The following is a 12956-nucleotide window of genomic DNA, read 5'->3' as shown; positions in this document are numbered from 1 at the left end:
TTCAAAATGTGCTTTTCTAAACAGTGCAACCCAAGCAGCTAATAGATAACCCACAGTAACATCACAGAGATGAATAAAACATGAGCTTTCCACTTAATCTGGACACAAGTTAATGTGCATACTAAGTTCATATGCAATACTGAGTTCATGTGCAACATATAAGCTTTCCTGCTTCATTCCCCTCTTCAGCGTTTTGTTCATTCAGTCTTTAGTCCTTCCATATTTCTTGCTTTCTCAATCACATTGTCTTCATTGTGCCCTTTCACATATCCATGTTTCAGGTTTTACCTCACTCTCTTACATAACTTGCTCCAGTCCATTTCTCTGCTTCCCAGTCTGATCATGCTCATCACAAACAGTTCCTTGACCTATTAACAAGAAGGGTATTCCTTTCCACTTCCTTGAGGTGCAGACAATTGGATTCTACTGTTATCTTCCCGATCCAATAAAGTCTTAAAACATTTCCTCTCATTTCTTAATGCGGACTTTTCCAAGACCTCAAATTGTAACAGGAAATTATTTAAGTGATTTTGTTTTTAAAGAACACAGCAAAGCATCAGGAGACTTTCTGATTTGCTAGACTGTTTGAATTTAGGTTGAATCTCTCCCTTGTAAATATGAAATAACTTTTCCACCTCATCCATTAATATTTGGAACTTGAAGGCTGTCAAGTGTAAGATGTTATACAAATGCAAAGCATAGGTCTAGTCTCATCTTTTTTAACGATACACCCAACACTAATATAAAAGAGCAATAGGAGTACATGAAAAATCACAATAAGTGAATAGCCTAATAATGCATGCTAAAAGCTACCAGGACAATAAATTCAATTTTCCCTGGGATTGTTAAATTATTCTTCTGATGGTTCAACACAATCTCTTCACAATTACTTCCTATGCAGTATCCTGACACATTGAGCTCATTACACAGCATCTCTTTAAAGAAAAAACACACATGCATTTAAAGCAAACACCTAAAATTCAATAGTTCAGATTTTTAATAAACTACCCTGCAAAGGAGTTTGCAACAGGATTATTTCTAAGGAAGTACGACACCTGCCTTATAAATTTGAAATAAAGAGACATGAAGCAGTATCAAGACACTGATCTTCCTTTTCTGTACAAACACACTCAAAGTGCCTTATTTTTTCAATGGTTCTTCTCAAAATACACCCATACAGATATCATATATTCTTCTTTCTTTTTGAAGAGTCATCTAGAAACTTCCAGAAGTTTCCCTGGGCATACAAAGCCCTGCTACAGAAGAACTTGCAAACAAGTCTCTGATGCTGTAGCAAAGATCCAAATAAGTCAACATGTTATACCTTCAAACCACATATGCCATCTTTACACTTTCTGTGGGGCACACAACTCTTTGCTGTGTACCAGTCACATCTTCCAAGAGCAGTGCTCGAGAAAGTGTCTCAACTGGAGCAGCTCATACTTCAATTTCTTTCCAACACTTAGGTTGTGTTGGCCTTTGTAAAGCTCAGCACAAGCACCTGGGTCAGGTACTCACCTGCAAAATGAAGCCACAGAGGAGCACACACCCTTCCAGCTGGGAGCCCCCACCTCAGGTCTTCAACAGCCCTGCACTTCCTCTACTGAACAAGGCTCTGCCCACGTCCTCCCTCTCCCCCCAGGAAACGCCTCCCTACTTCTACTCCCAGGAGCACAGTCCTCAACAAGAGGATGCAGCCAGTCCCATGAAACACTCCTAAGACCAGGGAGCATGAAATCAGACAGAGGATAAACATGGGCACACACTCAACAGGAGAGCATAATCCTTTTATTTATTTATAGGTTCAAGTCAGCCTGACCCCCAGCCTGCACATCCATTTATGCATCTTCTGTCCCACACATATTAATTTGTGGTCATCTTTAATATTTTATGAGTTAAGCTTGATTCTACTCCATTATGCACTATAGGAGAAGAAAAAGCAGCAGCTACTAATGTCATAGATGAGTGTTTTCACCTGTTATAAATTCCATTCACCATGAAGTGACTGGACAACACACACTCCCCCCCAAAAAAGTGTTTCTGCTCATTGCACCTCCCTTACTGAAGTGATTTCTATTTCTTTTGATTGCCTGTGAACACCAAAGCATAAAATATGGTAGCTTCAGTAACCTGAACAGCTCAATTCATTAACAGTCACGTGCAAACTTCAACACTCAGCTGGCACTCAGGAGACCTACAGCTAGCAGGGCATCCAAAATCTGACAGTTAGGAAATTCCTTTTAAATTCCTCCATGTACATTATTCTAACATTCATTCAGCAAGCCATTCAATCCTTCGTCTGTACATCAAGTTTTTAATCCAAAATCACAGAATGAACCTTCAGTTTATGACCCTTCCTCTTCTCCAAAAATCTGCCCCAGGGAATTTATAAGCAGTTGCTATCTCTCATCTCTGCCATTAAGCCACAAAAGCCAGAGTACCCTAAGTCTCGATCTTTCATGTAACTTCAGACTGTTCATACCACATCATCTTTGTAGCCTGAATGTTCCTGTACGTGTTCCACTATAATTTAATTTTTTCTGTACCCAAGAGCCCAGAACTATATGCAGCATTTGACATGAAGTCTCCCTAATACCTGGTCTTTCTCCACTGAAGAGCTCTCACCAAGGACTGTTTGCTTCCATTTCACACTCAGTATCACATAAGAGTACCCGTTCGACTGTGGCAGTCAGGCCTTTTCCTCCATGCCTGTTTTAAGGGATGGCCTGCCAGCCGATTGCAGACTTGTTGATAATAATCATTCAGTGGATAACTTTGCTTGTAGAGCTACTTAACTTCCTGTCATTCTTATTGCTTCAGTCATCACAGACATTCAATTCTTCCTGTACAGTAATCCAGCTCACCTCAGTGCTGACTAGGTTTCCTAACAGCCTCATCAGCAATTGTCCTTTTCATACAGTTATCTCAGCCAGTATGGCGAAGTAAAGAGACCAGCTCCCCATTAATAATGATCTAGATCAGTAATTCCTTTATTCATGCAGAGTCACAATCTCTCCTTCAGCAGACACCTCACCATTCTTCAGCCAAGCCCTGCACTTTCAGTTTAGTTATTTTCAGTGTCGTGCCTGCCATGGTGAGTACACATAGAATTGATGCCTTCTGCTCCTTTTGTCTACAACATTCAGTATTTAACCAGTAATAATATGATTTTAGTCTTCCATGACCTAATTGTGGCAAATCCATGATGCATTTTATCCTATTTTCCACTTATCTTTGTATACTTAATTACTTTTTTCGTTCCAAATTTGTTCTAAATCCTTGAATACTATTGATACCAGAAGTAAAAGGTGTGAAGATTTCATTCTCTTCTCCTTTAAAATAAACAGAAGTATATGTCTTTTGCTATATTACTATCTCAAATGCTACATTCAACCTGACAAACAAAAACCAATCCTGGGGGCTTTTTTAAACCTGACTCCAGTGTTCTGTGCCAACCCTCTCAGACCTTCAAAGCAGAGACCCTTTGCTGACTTAGTCTGGATTCTGGAAGCAGGCGTAAGATGTTTATTCTGGTCATTTCCACAGATTTTTCATTTCTACCCTATCTTTCTTCCCTATTCAAATCTTCATCCTTATCTAAAACTGGTTATCATTGCTAATTTTAGGGGCAGCAGATATATTTTTCAACTATAGCCTGGTCCCCAGAACAACATAGCCAAGTTCTCCTCCTCCTTTTATTATGTTTCCCCTCTTCATCTTAAATTTCTTCAGCCTTTAACTTTTGGCAATTCACATGCTATTCCTGCAGTTTCTGCTCTCCAACAATCAATGTAGTCCTTCACTTCATTCCTTTTAGGTTTTCTGGTAACCTGCAGTATCTTATTCTCACAGCAAAGTCCACAGTCCCTCTTGGCAAGCTTTCTCTCCTCCTTAAAATACAGTTTCCAAGCAGCTGTTTTACCTTCCACTTAAGAAAGTCCAAGGCTTTTTTTTTTTTTTTCCTTTTTTTTAATGTCATTTTATTTAAACCTCGCAACTCCTACAGATCTTCAGCCCTGTGGACAAATCAAACAAACTAGTTCTTCTAACTTCTCAGAACGTGCCCTGCTAAAATGAAGCTTCCTTGAAATAAAAACACTTTGTAGGTGACATATAATTACCCTTCAGTTTAATTCAAAATCAGGAGCTCTAATCTAGCAGTGGGAAGCAAAAAACATTGTCAGCCAGTGAGAGACCAGAGATATTCCAGAACCTAAAGATATACCCTCTGGTTCTGGGCAGGCTCTAAACATGAGCCTTTATTTACTCTGCATTCCATCACAATTAATGGCCCAAATCTACCATGTGATAATCCAGTGTACTGACTTCCAACTTAGTCAGCACTGGAAAACGTACTTACAAAAGCATATTTGAGAAACACCTTCCCTTTATACACTAGCACAATATCTAAAAAGCTGCTCTGTAGCTCTGAGCAACCATAACGTTTGCAAGGCTACATTCTATAATTTGACTTAGTTTTGCCTCACTAAATCAAACAGCCCTCCAGATTTTGAAGCACAGCATGAACCTTTAACAGAAAACCATCTCCTAGCCGGTGGAAGACTGCATCTATATTAAGTGCCTTCAGTAACAATTTGAGGTCTCCAGCATGCCCAGGACAAGCCTGTGAGGAGCAGGGAAGGAGGGTCCTGGTGGCCAAGTGCTACAGCAGGACACATGAACCTCTCTAGCAAAGTGACAACGAATGGTCTCCACATGAATCTGGGAAACACCGCTGCCCTCTTAACTTTAGCTTGTGACATGATTTTCTTAATATGGATGCACTGGCATGAAGGCAGTCTGTCTGGGCCTTCTGTGCAACAGAGTGAACTTGCTGGCACAGGCAAGTGCAAGGCATCGAGGCAGTAAATCACACAAACCCCTACATTCCTAGTATGCTTGCATCTCCACCGTGGTGCACAGGCACCTGCCTGCTGCCTCCTGAAACCCAGAGGGGAAACTCAGTGCCGCAGCATGAAACATCAACTGACGTGCCAGGTTACCAACCCACATAAAATGGGGGCCTGAAAGGTCACACAGCTCTATCAGCTCCAACAACCCCACACCATGGCAAGGGCTGCCCACCATCCCTGACAGTGGTCTCTGCACCCGCCTCCCTTGGCAAACGTCATCATTGCGTTCATCTCTCCAGAGAGCACCTTCACCCTGCTGGTGCCTTCTGCTCTCATGACCCATCTCACCAGCTTAAGCCCAGCCTTTGCAGCAGCGGGGTGGGTGCTCTGCCACCCTTCAAATCAGGAAGCATAGCACTGGATGTTTTGAAAAAGCAGTTCATTGTTAGCACAAAGAAGTAACACCCTACTTTTACTCCAGAAATGCTTAAAAGTGCTTTATCTTGTTAATTCTAGGTCAACTGAGTGCACGTGTGGTATGGATTACACTGACCTTTTTAGAGCTCCCAACATTTTTAAATAAGTAGGACACTTAACATCAGACACAAGCCAAGCTGCACACCTCCTGTACACCACACACCAAGATCTGCCGGTAGGCTTTACATACAAAACCAAGGAATATTACTTTATAAAGCCTGGCTTATATGGCACATAATTACAAACGTGAAATAAATTATAAATGCCAAGTTTGACCCAGGACCATATTAAATTGATACAGGTATTTTACAAAAAAAAATGCCTGTATTTGATGAACTAAAGTGACCTTTGCAAAGCCAACCAACAAATCAGTGGCAGATTTACAAACAGAGCAAGTATTTACAGCTGAGTGATAAAAAGGCCTACATTAAAGATAAAAGTTGTCTTGCTGCTTACAAAACACAATAGCATTGTCATTTCAAGCACAACTGAGACGTTTCATCCTTAAATATCTGAACAAAGTATCTGCAGACTTCAAACACAAGCAAGGATCAACATGCAAATGACCATAAAATTCAAGTTTAAAGAAGCTGATACTATGATTCACTGGAGATGTTAATTTGCCAGTGCCAGGTCTTTGAAAGTTTTAACCTTCCTCTCTGCACTATAAGCTTCCATATGCACTGGACCCTTGGACACAATTCCATTCTTTTCCTCCTTTTCACAGATGCCTTGTCTGAGAGAGGAAAGGAAGAAAAGGAAAAAAACCCCAACATGTTTAAGTAAACTACCTTTGGATCAGCCTTCCCCCCCCCCCCGCCCAGTTAAGTTTTCTTGAGGTCAGATTAGCACTCTGAAAGGAGAGCAGGCGCCGGCAGGCCCCGTGGCAGGCGGTGCTGTGACAGATGCGGGGCAGACCCAGGGGAGGCAGCCATGTGCTCAGCCCCGCATCCCCCGAAAGGGCATCCCGAGGAGAAGTTCTCACTTCGCACCGACCCGGGCAAATAACTCGGGGGAGTTCAACAGCGATCGCTTCCAGCGGCTTTCTCCTGGGCCATATGTTTTCCCCTGACATTAACGAGGCATTTCAGAGGAGCCAAACCGCTCTACCCGCTCTGCCGCGGACCCGCTCGCCAGCTGGGGGCCGGAGCCGCCTCCCCCGGAGGCAAGGGCGAAGCCGGCCCGGCCGGCGGGGCACCCACCCGCGACACCCACCCCACGGGGCTGCTCTCTGTGCCCGGAGGGAGCTGCCCGCCCGCCGACCCCCGGCGGAGAGGCAGGGCTGGGCTGGGCTGGGCGGCTCCTGCCGCAGCGCCCGGCGGGGACGAGCCCCCTGCCCGTCCCCGGGGCAGCGCGGCGCCGCCAGCGCCGCCAGCACCGCACCTCCGCCCCGCCGCAGCCCCTTCGCCAGCCGCCCGCCGGGGCTGGGAATGGGGGTCCCGCCCTCCCCCGCTCCCCGGGGCCGCCCCCGACCGGCGGGGGCACCGCTGCGGGACGGCGCCGCGCTCAGCCCTCGGCCGGCGCCGCACTCACCGTCCTGGCCGGCGCGGCGTGGGAGCCCTCCCGGAGAGGAGCGAGGCGAAGCCGCGGAGAAGCGCGAGGAGCCGGGGCCGAGAAAGCCGCCGCCGCCGCCGCGAGGAGGAGGCGGAGGGGGCGGGGGATCGGCGGTGGAGGGGCGGGGACGGGACGCGGGGGCTGGACCGAGCCGCTCGCAGCCGCCCGCCCGCCCCGCAGCCGGCCCTTCCTCCCGGCTGCCGCCGGGCCGGGCTGGCGGGGCGGGGAGCCCCGAGCGGGCGGGATCGCCCCTGCCCCTGCCCACGCCGCACAAAGGGGACCCGCCGCTGCCGCCTTTGTTCGCCCCAGCGGCGCCGGCAGGGGAGGGCGGCGGGTGGCAGGCTGGACGCTTCTTCCGCACGGAGATTGTTCCTCCGCCACTGGCAGACACGGAGTAACTTTACCGAAGTTAATTTCGGTCTGTGATGAAAACCTCTTCACCTGTGCCAAGCGCTGCTCGGCTCCAGCACTGAAGTCAGCCTACGCGCGGTGCTTCAGCTGCCTGTTTATGCCTCAGGAGCTGAATCTTGTTAAATTAAGGGTGGGCGTTTCATTGCTCAGGGTAGATGGGATCGTGAAGTCTGGTTTCTTAGCGTTCTGTCCTTGGCAGCCACCTAGAACTACTGAAAAACGAGTTTGAGATGCACCTTTACACTATTGTCTGTGGTAGGTCACAGATCTTCTTTTAAACGTTGCCACTCATGTGCCTATTATTCTATGTGTCCAGTTGCTCACTGATCATTGAGGTACCTTTAAAAGCACTTTTTTTTTTTTTTTTTTTTTTTTTTTTTTTTTTTTTTTTTTTTTTTTTTTTTTTTTTTTTTTTTTTTTGGCCACAGTACTCTAATGCTCATCCTATAAACCTCTTCCGACCTCACCAATTTCGGACCTTCTGCCCAAGTACTTGAGGTCAACGCATGCCGCCCTGTCATGCCAGTTAAAAGGACAGAGTGGGGAAGAATTTACCCTCATTCACATCTCGCTTAGAAGAGATTGAGAAACTTACAAATGGCAAGTATGAGGCCTTCTCTGAAGGATAGTTAGATTTCAGCCATTTGTATAGAGGTGGAATGAGCAAAACGACTCATTACTGTATATCCACAAGGGACATTTTAATAAGGCAATAACAAAACTAGACTACATTAGGGTTGTTAAGACCAGGTATAAATTTGATACGCTCTCTAACTGAGCAGCCCTCCTTAAAAGCTCTTTCCCCATCATGTTCATTAAGACCCAGCAGTTAAAAATCCCACCCTGGAGCCCTTACTGTTTGCTTAGAGCTCACCTTCCAGACAGAGGAGCAGGGTAGCACTGATCTGTTGGCGCTAAGCCAGCTGCTCAAGGTTAGTACTAGACCAAGTTGGTTTTTTGTGCTCCAAAGAAACAGGTGGTTTGTCAGTTCCCCTACCTATAGCCTAGAAATTTTCTGTGTGGTCCATGAGGTGCCTGTGGAAAGATACAGGTAATGTGAAGAAGGAGGGGAATATGCAGCATGTGAGCTCTTTCACATCATCAAGGACCTTCTGCTTCCTGCACATGGTAATGTGGCAGCTTTAGAGAAAGGGAATCAAAAGTATGTGAGCTTTAACCTTTATGCCTGTAGCTGGGTGAAAGGGAGGAAATAAATTTTTTGTTTTATCTTAAAATTAAAGAAGGATGTGGTTGGGGGTAAAAAGTCTGAACATATAAAACATTATAATAAGCATGGAGAAGCCATCAGGCAGCCTTAAGTAAAGCCAGTGTGCTAGAGCTACTTCATACATCCTAGGTACTATTGAGATCTGCTTGCTGCATTATGCACTAGGGACAGAAGCCAACCATCAGCCCTGTAGCTTCTGCTGAACAACCCCCCTGCCCACACAAAGGGTACTTCATTTGTTCAGTACACAGGCACCCCACCTCATGTGACCAACTTTTACAGGATGTGTTTTCTGCCTTTCATTCTTTAGGCTGGATGTCTGTAGTAGGGAAGGAATAGGCAAGTGCATCTGTAATGTAAAACTTGATAACTTGTTCTGGCCAGAAAATGTCACAATTCCTAGTCAAAAGAGAGCCTTGTCAGTATTTTAAATTTCAATCAATGTACAAACATTTGCTAAAGCCTAGGCATATATATACTGTTGTGCCTTTAGTGACAAAACAAAGACTATGGAATTGTGTCTTACGCTACTACCTGGTAAGTTTTTCACATCCAGGAATCACATGATGGATAGCTTTATTAAATTATGCCACACTGTGTAGCTGCTCCCTCTGGGAAGAAGTATGGAATAATACAATTAAAGTCTCACATTTTAATTTTAATATAACTACGAAAATATGACCTTTGTTCTCGCCATCAAGACAAGTGGCAGCCCAGCCTCTGCCTCAGACAGATGACCAACCCGTTGAAGCACTAGTGAGAGGTCCTGCCACTGCAAGGCAGGCTGCAGCCATGAGCTCGTCAGGAACACCCATGGACTTCATCATGTTCCATATCCCTCTAATGGAATCAGCACCCTGGCCCTAGGATGGTGTTTAGGGGTACCTTACGTGATTATCCTTGTACACAAATCTATGCATTTTGAGATGCTGATTTATAAATAAATGATCATATAAACCCCTGATTTATACATAATATTTAAGGAAAGAAACTAGTTTTATAAACATGGTTATAGATGATTAAACTCATCTGACTCAATAAGACTGCTCAATGGGAGTAAAAAATGTACATAAGAAATTGTGTTGTCTGGAACTATGTTAAGAACCTCTGGACATGAACATAAAATTACTGCATTCCAGACTGATTTTTTTCTTTATGCTTTCCAAATAAGATTATTATCAAATGCATTAATCTTGTCAGTCTATTAAAATATTTCACAACTTTTAAAAGGTTTTGAGATTAAAAAAAATAACACCCTCCCTCGTTGATCATAACTGCCTTTATAAATCTGTATTCTTATAAGACCAGGAATAAAGCTTTGTTGATCTAATCAATAGGTTTACTCCAAAACAGCTGACACCACTTAAAACTGTGTTAATTAACACAGGTTCTCAAGGTCCAGCTCTAATGCCAACAAGCTCTGTCCACCTTTAACAGAGCCTCATTATTTTTCACGCTACTTGAATCTGCCATTAACAGTAAGTCTCCACCTCACAGCTGCTGCTGAACCTGTGGTCTGCTTGCATTCAAAGAGGATTTCAGATGTATTTTGGCATGGCATATGCTATTCTCAATGTCACCTGTGAGTAAGAATGACTGAGCTGGTTAGCTCTAAAATCCTGTCTGTGGAAAGTTTGGGGTTTGGATATGTTCTCCTTATGTAAACTTATGTGTAAGGATTTAAAAATGCAGATTGCTGGCTGAATTACTCAGATTGAATTAGACACAGCAACTAAAGTACTAAGTGGTGTAGCCTCTATCCCTGCGTCTACACCTGTAGGATGTATTCAGTTCTGAGGCCCTCCAGTCAGCTGACCAGGAGGTGTGAACTGGGGTCAGCAACAAGCTCAACAGACCAAGCTGTAACCCGCACCACTGCCAAGTCTTTTAGTGTACTCAACCTTGGTTAAATCCATTACTGAGGCATGGGCTTGACTTTGAATGGTCAACCTGGTCTGCCTGCTCAGCCTATCCAGCCTTCGCCTCAGCTATGCCTGCCTAGGTGGGGATGAGATGGCTGGAAAAAAGCACCACCTTAGCCATCAGCTGGATCAGTCCATACCTGCATGTTACTGAGCTGCATGTAAACACTGAACAAAGCTCAGTGAGCAATATTTCACAAAAAACTGGCTGAGTCCTCCATTCCCACCCCCCATGTACATCCATCTGCTTGCACAAGCTCTATAGTCTTTGTGCACTGGACAGTATTGTGTAAGTTTGGGTTTTTTTCTTTTTTTTACTGTAATCATAAGCTTTGTAGAAAATGTGTGAGCAATGTGTTAGAAGAGGCTGTAAATTGTGCAGGTATTTAGGAATGCTGGGAAAAGTACTTTCTCAGTATTGTTTGAAGCAGAGGATTGATGACAAAGGAAAAGTGTTAGTCATGCTAACCCATTCTTCTGGTCAGTAGTGTGGTGAAACAAACCAGAAACACCCTTCTCAGCTCCCTGAAGGTTTCAACACTACTTAGAATCATAGAATGGTTTGTGTAAGAGACCCTTAAGGGCAATCTAGTTCCAGTCCCCCTGCCATTAGCAGGGACACCTTCCACTAGAGCAGGTTGTTCAGAGCTCAGTCCAATCTGGCCTTGAAACTTCAAGGGATGGGAACCTGTTCCAGTGCCTCACCACCCTCATAGTGAAAAATTTCTTCCTTATCTAATCTAAACCTACCCTCTTTCAGTTTAAAGCCATTACTCTTGTCCTATCTTTAGGACTTAGGAGGCTTTACTTATGAGATTGTTACAGCTGTTTATTTTCCAGTTTTGGAAGGCGTGTAGAGGTAATCCCAGCCAAAATGAAGGAACTGAAAGGCATGAGGCCACAACTACATCACTTGACATCTTGCCTCAACCCATACAATCAGAGAAATAAAGACACGTCTGCTCCTATTTCCTACGTACATCTACTTAGAGAACACAAGCCCATTAAAGCTGAGCGAGACAGATATCAGTTCTTTAATTAGCTTGTCCTTTTAAGTGTCCCAGGAAGATTATTATAAGAAATACCATATGATTGCCCAAGAACAAACGAGATATGCTTTTAAACACCCTTTATTACTTACATTGCATAAGCATTCCAACAATCAAATCTAACAGTTTGTTATCATAGTTGCAATCCCTTTGGCTTAGCAGCAGCAAGATGAATAGCATGTCATATCTCTTCTCAGCAAATAGCTGCCTGCCTTTGTAAACAAAACTGTCAAGACTGATTCTCCATACACATTTGCAAATTATATCCATTGGTTATGTGTCTTGTGGCATATTTAGTGTGCTGCCAAGGGAATGCTACCCTCGCATTAGTTCCATATATTACCAACACCATAATATCATCAGGGAACAATTGTAGGTACCTTGCAGACTATGGCTTAAATTCTCAAATGTCTCCTACAGAATGCTGATGACAAACATACTTATTAACTAGTTAAAAACATTCAGACCTAGCAGGTAAGTGCACTTCAAGAGTGATTGCTTGATTACTCCAATAAACAAGAATCATGCAACCTTATAGGAAGTGACTATATACTTATTTTGCTCCTGAACTTGTTATAGGTACTAAGAAACTTTTAGTTAAAATCTCTGAACATTGTATTTTCTTTTTAGGTGTATATTTGTAGTTGCAAAACATCTTTTCACTTGTGACAGGTGGTTTACTGTCCTTGCCCTCAGTTAAATCCATGAGTGAGAAGTATATGTGATATCCTCATATATTCAGCCTGCTCAGAAGTGCAGAACCCTGTGTCCTTATCCCTACACCAGCATTTTACTTACTGTCTAGCCACCAGGAATTCGCTTTAATTCCTTGTCTCAGTTTAAATGTATGCAATATGATAATATTATTATTTACTTCAGGGAGGAGGAAAGTAAATTAGTTAATGTGTAGCCTGTGCTCTAAGAATATGGAGCAAAATATTACCTTTATGCTATAATTTCAGGGCCTTCCCATGGGCATTTCATGTTTTTTGAATTTTATTTAACCTGCATAATAAATGCAGAGGACAAAACTGACAGTCACTGACATATTTTAAAGGAAAAATTCCCTTTTTGTGATTTTGATGTGGAAAAACCTCTGACCACACCTCATTAGCAATAACATAAAATATATTAAAGTACTGATATTAATATTACTGTAACTTTGTTTCTTTCCCTTTAAAAAGTAAGCTTATTTTTCATATAAAACCAACATCATGCTAGTTTTGACATTTTATGTTAATGATATGTAATAAAGTAATGTCATTTCAACAGAGATTCTAATTAGTTGTCAGTAACACAGTCGTGTATAATTACAAATTTTGTGTGTGAAGAGAACCGCTTTGTTCTCATTACAGGGACTAAAACCACAAAACATTACAATTCTCAGTATTGTACCAGAGGAATATAAGAACACACTCGTGACTGCGTTAGAGAATGGCACATAACAACAGAATCAGTAACA

General features: G+C 43.3%; 1 protein-coding gene across 2 annotated transcripts in view; it reads right to left on the bottom strand.

The window, feature by feature from the left end:
* The window catches only part of FAM110B (family with sequence similarity 110 member B), a 115858-nt gene extending 108914 nt beyond the window's left edge, over positions 1 to 6944 (bottom strand). For both annotated transcript variants that reach the window (XM_027903490.1, XM_027903493.1), the window contains exon 1: positions 6864 to 6944. The gene's annotated coding sequence lies outside the window, so the exon portion shown is untranslated. The remainder of the gene's footprint in view (positions 1 to 6863) is intronic.
* Positions 6945 to 12956: the final 6012 nt, after the last annotated feature.

Source organism: Empidonax traillii, unplaced genomic scaffold (assembly GCF_003031625.1).
Source record: "Empidonax traillii isolate 1590-97213 ecotype Southwest subspecies unplaced genomic scaffold, ASM303162v1 scaffold971:size222662, whole genome shotgun sequence".
In the NCBI taxonomy this organism is placed as follows: domain Eukaryota; kingdom Metazoa; phylum Chordata; class Aves; order Passeriformes; family Tyrannidae; genus Empidonax; species Empidonax traillii.
The sequence above is the reverse complement of the archived record's forward strand: the minus strand, read 5'-3'. Positions and strand labels throughout refer to the sequence as shown.